Source organism: Epargyreus clarus, unplaced genomic scaffold, assembly GCF_041222505.1.
Source record: "Epargyreus clarus isolate Ecla_fem2 unplaced genomic scaffold, WU_Ecla_fem_2.2 ptg000003l, whole genome shotgun sequence".
Classification (NCBI taxonomy): domain Eukaryota; kingdom Metazoa; phylum Arthropoda; class Insecta; order Lepidoptera; family Hesperiidae; genus Epargyreus; species Epargyreus clarus.
Window position 1 is genome coordinate 7631268 of NW_027332211.1, and position 9584 is coordinate 7640851.

Genomic DNA, 9584 nt, shown 5'->3' on the forward strand with positions numbered 1-9584 from the left:
TTCTTTCTCTGCAGTTTTGATTTTCATACACAAGTCGGTAAATAATAATTAAGAAGAGAAAGAAGTTGAAAGGAAACAGTGGAGTTGTAAACATTTTTCGCGTTTTATTTTGCCGCCAATAACAGACTGCATTATTCACATATTAAGTTCAAACTTCGGCACATCTTTGGTTTAGTTGTTCATCTCCAGTGGTACCATTGCCACACTTCTTTCCGCGTAATAACATTAATGATAAGCGTTGCTGTGTTTTGTTTTAAAAGGTGTGATACGAGGGATATACTCGTACTTTTACAAGGCATTCCAACTTAGTATTACCCCTAAATAATAGCGGCGCATCTGTGGCTGACTTCAAGAAGGAGTTTGCTCTTATCTACAGTCGATTACAGATTTCCATTTGCGACAGTTGGCATCATCAGGTGTACTGCAAGCTCGTCTGCTATTCCTATATTATAAACTAGCAGACGCGGCAAACTTTGTACCGCCTCAAATTTATTTATTAAATATATTTCATATGAAATATAGCCTATGTTACTCGTAGATAATATAGCTTTCGAATGGTGAAAGAATTTTAAAATCGATCCAGTAGTTTTTGAGCCTATTCATTACAACCAAACAAACAAACAAAGTTTTCCTCTTTATAATATTAGTATAGAAAAGTCATATAAAATGTTTCAATCCTTGGGGTAAAAAAGTATGCAAACGTAATATGGTAGTTCACTATATCATAGGTGGGCACCGACACCGCAACTTACTAATAAGTTGAAAAGCGATCCGCCTGCGGTTTGTGTGGGTTGCTTTCCCTTTTAATGTCACTTGTGAGTTTGAACTTTACTACTATTCAAGTTACAGTACTGGTAGCCGCTTCGCTTAGCGTAGTCATCGTTATCATGCTTTATGTAACTGCTATGTTATGTAATTCGTAGTGTTTATTTAGTTGTACTAAAATCAACATTCAAACAATTCGTCAAATAGTAAAGGAATAATGACATCTATGGGTACTTCTTCCTGTGTTCAAACTCCTTTCCACATACTGGTATTTGTCTATTTCATTAACAAGTCGTTTTCAATTACTATATTTTCTTAAACGGGAAGAAAACATCGTGAGAAAGTGTGAGTGTCAGTGTAGAACTGAGTTTTTAAAAAAGTATTCAACGGTGTGTATAGTCGATCAATCCATTATTATACAGCGCGGTTGATTATGGCCTAAAACCTGTATACTATATGCTCTGAGAGCAATGGGAGGACAGTATTAGATTGACGGGTAACAGGATAAATTTACAAATTCTTAGTGTTTACCGAAAGTATATAATAAACTCCCGAACCAAACATACTCAAAGATCCAAAGTTTTAACTGTCATCACCGTTAAGTTTTATTGAGTTGTTTTAAATCCCTAATGACGTTCATCTAAGGACATAATTCAACTAGATCCACATAATTAATCATGCAACAAACCGTCTTATCTGAACGGTTGAAATTACTCTAATCCCGTTAATCAATATGCAGACAGCTGAAGGGAAGGATGTTATCTTAAGTAAGCCCGATCGGGGCGAAGACAGAATTTTAATTAATATGAGAGAGATCGCCATGTCGTAATTAATTCGTGTTCTTGTAGGGATTAACTCTGCTCGAAATATAATATTAATGTTGATGTAATACTTTCCTTCGTTCAGGAATTTCAATTAACTTAATTTCTCGTTAGTCAAACGTTTAATTGCTGCTTTACGCGGCTGACCGCCTTATTCTTATCTCTACATTTTATAAAATTAAAAATGCGTAAAGCTTATCTTTGTCCCCTTTACAGATAAGACGTTTATCATATAAGATAAAAGATCTAAGTTATTTGTGTTCCAAAATAAACTGATATATCCGGATAATACAATAAAATAAACAAAAAGCGTAGGTTTCAACGATACTCAGTTTGGGATCACGCAGAGTTGACCAATCCCTCGTCCTATGTAAACACTATAAAATTCGAATAACTTTTTACGTCGGAATTTTGGCACGGACGGACAAACCCAAGGATTATAGCCCAAGTTCAAACATTTACAGCATTTTTATTACATTTTCATTAAACGAAGCAGAAAGAACTCTTTATTGCCGATTTACTGTGAAGTTTCAAAATCCGGCAGCGACAACTGAAATCGTAATTTTTAAAACAATTTTAAATATAAAATATTTTTTAGAATTCTGCGTTGAAACTTGCATCATATTTTGTATTGGATGATCCTTGTATATTCTCATTAAAACAGGTTGTTTGTGAATACCCTACCCCTTAACCCAGTTCGTACGATGATTAAGTGCATGATAGTGCACTCATTTTTCTAGAGCTCCCATACAGCCATGGTTTTTATACATTAAAATATTATTTCGACGTTGAAGTGTATCCCTGTTTCTATAAAAAACATTTTTATGTTTTTTAATTATGGAGATTTCTTTGTTCACGATGGTTTGACTCATTGATTTGTTCTAATAATATTTCCTGAAATAAAATGCATTGTTTTTAAATAATGTATACAAAAAGTAGATGCAATGGTACTCATTAATAATGTTATTGTACTTAAGATATCAGAAGCTCTTACTATTTTACTGTCTTAGATACCTTCTTCTGCAGTGCTGCTATAAAAACCAAAACATGATATGGCTTGATTAAATTGATCTTAGATTATTTATTACTTACTTATATTTTAGCATATTGCAATTTTGAAAAAGTTGAAAAATTAATTAATCTACAATTTTAATAGCTTTACATAATTTTAATGAGGATAGTTCCCCCACATTTCTAGCTTCAGCTTCATAATTCTTGGATTTCTTGCGTAACTTCATTAACGCTAAACTTAACCCAAATCCTGTTTATTATCGCGATGTTCCGTACTTTAGCTGTTTGTGGCCTGAATGCACGGTCTAAAAAGATGAATGAACAGGCGTCAAAGGGTTTTGACTAGCTGTGAGAGCATTTGGGATACCTACTAGAGATACTTGTTTCAGATTGCGAGGATTTGTTAGCCAATGTTTACAACAGATAAACTCAAGTACTCGAGTATTATCAGACTAATCTTGTATGTTGACTATTGACTCTAAATTAAAGAAGTACTGTTTAACATAAACATACGAACGCCACGAAATTTGTATGTACGCAAATCCTGCCAAAATCAAATCTTTAATGATAAAGATAAATCGTTTAATAGGTACAAAAACTGTTATTCTCCCAAATCAAACACCACATAATAGGACGATAGTCCTCGTAAATGTAATGATGTCATTAGGGATACACTGAAATGATGCAGTTCGTGTTTTCATTTGTCAGAGGGTTGGTGTGCCCTCTATTTTGTAGCATAATGGCGTGAAACGTGGATAGCCCTGAAAGCCTGAAAGCTTCAGCCTTGCGGCTTTTTACAGGTTCAATCAAAGCTACCTGAACATTAGGAGTAAAATTTCTGACAAAAACATTTTTGGTACGATAATCTTTACAGTTATCATCATAATATCATAACGTTATCATGGGTTAGTCATAACTTCTATATTATTGTAATCCTAACATAACACTAATATTATTGAAAGTTAGGTTGTTTGTTAGTTTATTCTTCTTTGCCTTATATCATAACAAAGGCGCGGAATAACTTGACCTTTGCAGATAAATTGCTGAAGGGAACGGTAAGAAAAGGTAAGTCTTTTTTCGGAAACATATTTACTTCGACGAAAACCTTATTTCGTCGTCGTCCACCCATCAGAGTTATCCTTTACCCCTCTCGGTTTAGATCTTAGTAAGCTAAAATAAACTCGGCAAGGACCACTTCACACACCTTTGAGAACTTTTTTTATGACCTCTCATGCGTGAGGGTTTCCTCACGATGTTCTCCTGTAACTTTCATAGCAGTTAACGATTATTTTTAATACGCATATAACTTTTAAAAATCACATGATCCCCAATTAAGCAGAGTTTTCCATTAGACTATTGTAGCATTAAAATACTTTACACTAGCAAGAAAATGTAGAACTAAATTCGAAGCTCAATGTAAGCGCTATCAACCGACCAGTTATTATTAAATGGTCCATAAACATAACTTTTAGAGCCAGTTGTGTTTATACTAGTAATATGGGGCAACAAGAAGTTTAAACTGGCATGTGGTCTCCTGTTCAGTTGCAACAGGATGTGTCAGAGGAAGCTGTTAAAGTCTGTCGCAGGTGCGTTAACTTTAGTGCACTATAAATAGGTCTGGGGCCATTACTAATAATTACACCAGTTCGCATCTATAGGGCTTAGGTAGTTAATACGTCTGATGTAGGCTTAACAATGTTATAGTATTTCAAAGTAACTAGAATTTGGAAGCCACAAAAGTTGGAGTCAGACAAAGTCATTGGTACTTCTAATAATTATCTATTACGCAGCGTCTCGATCTAGTAATCATAATCCAGTTCCATATAAAGAGATCCTTTTAGTATTTTTTTCTACAAATAGAGATCCTTATAAGACCCAACGCCCACAAACCACGAGATCAAAGAACCAGAATCGATCAATTGCTCATTGTCGGCTTTGCAATTGAACTGACATACAATTTGTCTGATCTCGCAATGTGCCTGACACCTGTCAGTTGATCGTTTTTGGGCAACGTAATTGTTGGTAACGTTAGATGCCTTTGGTAGAGCAAAAAATGCGTTTTTTCGACAATCGCAAATGGGAGTTTCTACTTGATTATAATATGATCCTATCAAATACATTCCTGTAAAAAAATACCAAGTCGCTCAACACTTTCGCCGTAAAAGTGTGAAGAGCCGAATGAGTTCAGACAAATGACTCGATTCAATTGATGAACTGTATATTTTGATCTATGCAAATCTGAGAATAGTGTACCTACTTACTATGAGACAACTTGATTGATGTGGATCAAATAAATGAATAACTTTTTATTGGTATTCATTACAAAACATTTTATTTTAAAATATTCAAGATATAAGTCGATGAAGAGATTGAATACGGTTCGCATTTACTTTTGATCTTTCCTCATTATCACCTTTTTCTTTGACCATGGCATTAAAGCAGCAAACTTGCAAGCAATCAATCTTATGTTAAGTGGCCATTGTAGCCTATCGGCATTTATAATCGAGATTATGCTTCGAGTCTTAAGTTGTTTCATGAATATTTGCTAACCTACTTAATTGCAACTACTCCTAACTACCGGACTGGATGAAATGCTGCTAAAACAACTTGTTTTCGAACTACTGTTACTGTCTACTGTTGTTCTACTTGATAGAACACTGACTCTCAGAGTAGTAAATTTTATTTTTACCACAATATTTCCTCTTGATAACAAGGTGCTACGATACCTAGTAGGAAATAATCAGCCAAGAAATTAGTCGTGAAATGATCAGGAAAATTACTCGTTACTGGCATATAGAGACTAACCTATTTCGCTTCGAATGTTAAGTGATACGGGTCATATTTACCTACTATTATATCGATACCCAAGGCAAACAATGGATAACAATACAGATCCTGCAAGTAGCATATTGAAAGGGTAAGGGATTCAATTAACTGAATGGGTAACATTTCTGTTTATTAAAGGGGTGGCAGGTGGGTAGCGTTAGTTGATTAAACATTATGTTTCGTGGACCTGTGGTTGATAATGGGTTGGCGTGTGATTTAAAAATGAATAGGTAAGGAATAGGTGGGTTAAAAACCATACCAGTCAAATTGTAGATTACATTCGCCATGATTCTTAAAATTGGCGACATTATACGACATACCATAAAAGTGACGTACCTAACTAGTTACCTACGATGACTTATGTGTCCTTATCGAGATCGAAAAAAAACCGTATAATTTCAATTTTTCGATCTTACCGGAATTGGAGTAACCTTATTATAACCATAGATTATTATAAGGTTACTCCAATTCCGGTTCTAATTTATGATTATAACAGGCACTATAGTGTACCTACTACTACAGACTACAGGCTACGTCAATTAAAATTAGGCTTAACTATAAAAGCTAAAGTTAATTTTACAAGGAAAATAATGGATTTTGTATTTTCCAGTTTATTGGCAGTTGCACTGGAAGCGCGTGGTTTAAATAATATTTTAGATCAACGGATGCGTCTATTTTTTCAACTTCGAGGTGTAATTCGATAAATAGTCGTGAGTTAAAACAGTGATCGCTATCTGAAACTTAGCGGGCAAGTTGATGTACAGAAAATATCGATAGCCAGCTACTCGTTGCGGCAAAAAATAATAACAAACTATCATCTGGCCTGGAACCGGTTCCGCGCCGGCGGATGAGGCCGCTCCATAGACATAACATGCTTCCTTTTTATTGCTTGTGCAACAGGGATAAAGTACTAATGAGTTTTCAGAAATGCGGTTTCAAATAACCAGAAGCCTCGCAGATATTTCCTTTGCACTACAAGTACGGAAACTAACATTAGTATTATTATTCAAACACCCCAACGGTCTATGCAAACACGACTTAAGCACTGTATAATAAAATTCAAACAGAACAAAGTTTGCTTACCTCAACAAACGGCAATTAGTGCACCGGCAAAAAGTACAAACAAAAACAATGTCGTTGTTCGGGTCGGCGTGTCACAAAACTGGGATTCCAACACTGTTCCTACTTCCTTCGATTCAATTTATAGACGATTGAGTTGTTTACGTGTGTTTTTCTCACAAGTTTCACTCCACTTGCAGTCACAATGTGTGACGAAGAGAATAACTTCGGAACGCGAGAGCACGTGAGACGTAAGGATAGCGCGCGCGTTCGTTTACGACTGATGCTTGCTTGTTCGATGCGACTGTTTCGCGCGGTACGCTCGCTTGCAGGCCGCTCTGTCCCTGCTGCTCACGGAAAGGTTCAGTAGCACTACCATGAGTTTACAAAAGTATTACTCGCTAGCGACTGCGTAAAATAAATGTATGAAAAATTGTACAGCGCCTCTGGTGGTCACTCGTAGAACTAAAATCCGTAGTGTGAGCCACTACGTAACTCGATACGTAAAAAACCTATCGAAATCAAAGCGCTAGCTAATGTCATTATGATCTATTGCCATACAAATTCGGTCCCATGAGTCATTAGTTTGACAGACGTTGTCAAGAAATACCGTAACGATAGTAGTTATGTTATTCACAAGGAAATGACAATAGTTTTCTATTTACAATTTCTATAGTGGCGTTTCTATGCCAACTCATGGTAGTGCTACAGTACACAAGACCGACATTACAATCGAAGTATAAAATAAATAATAAAAGCGTGTTAAAATACTTTTCATAATACCTTTTAATTTTGATGTATAAGTTACTATTCTTATATTTTGATCAATTCAGGATATTGAATGTTGGAGAGAAAACGTCAATAAAATAGTTTGTTATTACCAGTGTGTTTCTCAGTACTAACATAAATTAACAAGAGAGTTAATATAATAATTGGTATATTTATTTATATCCTTTGTCATTTTAAGTATTTTTTCACTACACGTTAACTTTTCTGACGCAAATTAACGTGTGTTTTTGTCAATTAAAAACGATATAACGTACTTATTATAAAGTATTAGGATTGTCGCTCATGTGTAAGTAGCCTAAAGCTAAATGTTTGTCGGTGAGTCTACGAAGCCCTAGGACTGTCGGAGGGCGGGCGCGGCGCAAGCTTCACCATGAGCTTTGTACAATGCTTCCATCTGTCACTGGAATTTCAATTTGCAGTGTCGATTATCACGACTTAGTGAAAAGGGCTTCCTTGAAGGCATCTGAAATCCTACAATGTATCCGCTTAAATTGGTACACACTTATATAATAATATATATATACGTACTTTTAAACGTAAAATTTATAATTTTTTTATACGCCTTTTATTTTTATTAGGCATTGAAGCGTGCGTGTCATAAATTTTAGTTTCACAGAACTTTTTATAATTTATCGTGCAAATTACACATTTTCTTGTTTGCAAATAACATTTGTATCTATTAGCTTGTTCGGTATATTTCCTCGTTTCACCGAACTATCTCATTCATGCTTCATCCCTCAGACAAAAAAGCAAGACAACGCCTCGCGGAACATTGCATGAAGCTCAACATGCACTTTTTTAAGCGTTTGACGTCAGTACAACAACGTAACAACCCGTCCGTATATTTTCTTTGTACGCTATCGGAATGATTTGCATTGTATGTGTGTAAATGTACACTATCTTTTTGTAGGTGGTAAAGACTTTTATGCCTAACAATGTTAAGCGGTACTGTTTTCCGGTTTGTAGGGTGTGGTAAGGGAAAGGGATACATATCCGAGGCGTTCCTACTTAGTCCTGAGCTGTATTAATTGACTTATCTGTTGCCTCGTAGTACTTTTATCTCATCTGGGGTTGATCACAGATATCGATGGACGACAGTAGTTATTCATCAGCTGGACTGCATGCTTGTTTCCTACTTGAAAATTATAAAAAATCTTCTTTGTACTCAATCGGAACAATTTGCATTGTATGTAAATATACACCGTCTACATCAGCACATCTGGTGTTCTTTAATATTCCATTCAAAAGAGTAAAATCTATATTTTTGTTCTGAACTTCATTCACACAAATTTCACGGTTTCAAAACAGAAGAATAATATTGTATTTTTTTTTTACGAAACAAAAAGCTCCCAGACTATTTGCGTGTCCGCGCGTGTGGTACTGTGCTTTGTTGCACATGTGCACGCAAATCTTGTTAGGGATGGCGATCTGAGATCGATTAATCGAAGAATCGATCTTTTTGGGCCAAGAAAATCGATTATTATAAGCGATCTCCATCCAGCAATGGTTCGATTCAGTGAATCGATTTTTATCCTAGAAATTGTTGAATTTGTTATCTACATTTTTTGCTGACGGAAACGTATTTAACTACTTGTTTGGTCCTGATGACTTTTTCTTCGCTATCTTCGCTTTCTAGCTGAAAAGATCGAAGATCAATTTTTGGACAATCGAATCTTTAGGCTTAGATTTTTTGTGAATCGATTTATTACACTATGATTTGAATACACGAATCGATCTTTTTTGTAAAGAATCGCCATCCCTAAATCGTGTTATGACGTTCATTTACCACATGCTGCAAGTTAAACTCATCCATTACTGTCAGAAAATGCATTACTGTTATAACAAAACTGTTGAGTACGGGTTTGCAATAAAAACTCCAATTGAATTTTTCTTCCTGTATTTTCTTTTCTTGACCATTTACAATATTCTTCTATTTTCCGGAGCGTGTCGGACATCGTTGTTTTCATCTTCCAGGGGCCAGTTTATGTCCCCTGGAATTATTTTTTACTATTTTTTTTTTTTTTTTTTTTTTTTTTTTTTTTTTTTTTTTTTTTTTCCCCCTGGCATACCTGTGGTCGTGGTTCCTGCTGTTGTAGTAGGGCCGTGGTATGGGCATATGCCCGTAGTGGTATCATGTCTGGTGTTGTTGTCAATCCGATGGGGGCGGCACTCTTGAGTGCCGCGGTCTTCTTGAGCTTCTCAAGAAGCCCCGACGTCCGCCGGCGTGTCCCGCGCCAGGAGATCGCGCGGGAACGCCCTGCGGTCCGGTGGTCGAGCGTGGAGCGGCGCCAGATCCCGCAGATGCGGGAATCG

At 36.0% G+C, this 9584-nt stretch overlaps 1 protein-coding gene across 2 annotated transcripts in view; it reads right to left on the minus strand.

Moving 5' to 3' along the window:
* LOC140752322 (uncharacterized) overlaps positions 1 to 6776 on the minus strand; it is a 73261-nt gene extending 66485 nt beyond the window's left edge. For both annotated transcript variants that reach the window (XM_073086592.1, XM_073086574.1), the window contains exon 1: positions 6507 to 6776. The gene's annotated coding sequence lies outside the window, so the exon portion shown is untranslated. The remainder of the gene's footprint in view (positions 1 to 6506) is intronic.
* Between the last annotated feature and the right edge of the window lie 2808 nt (positions 6777 to 9584).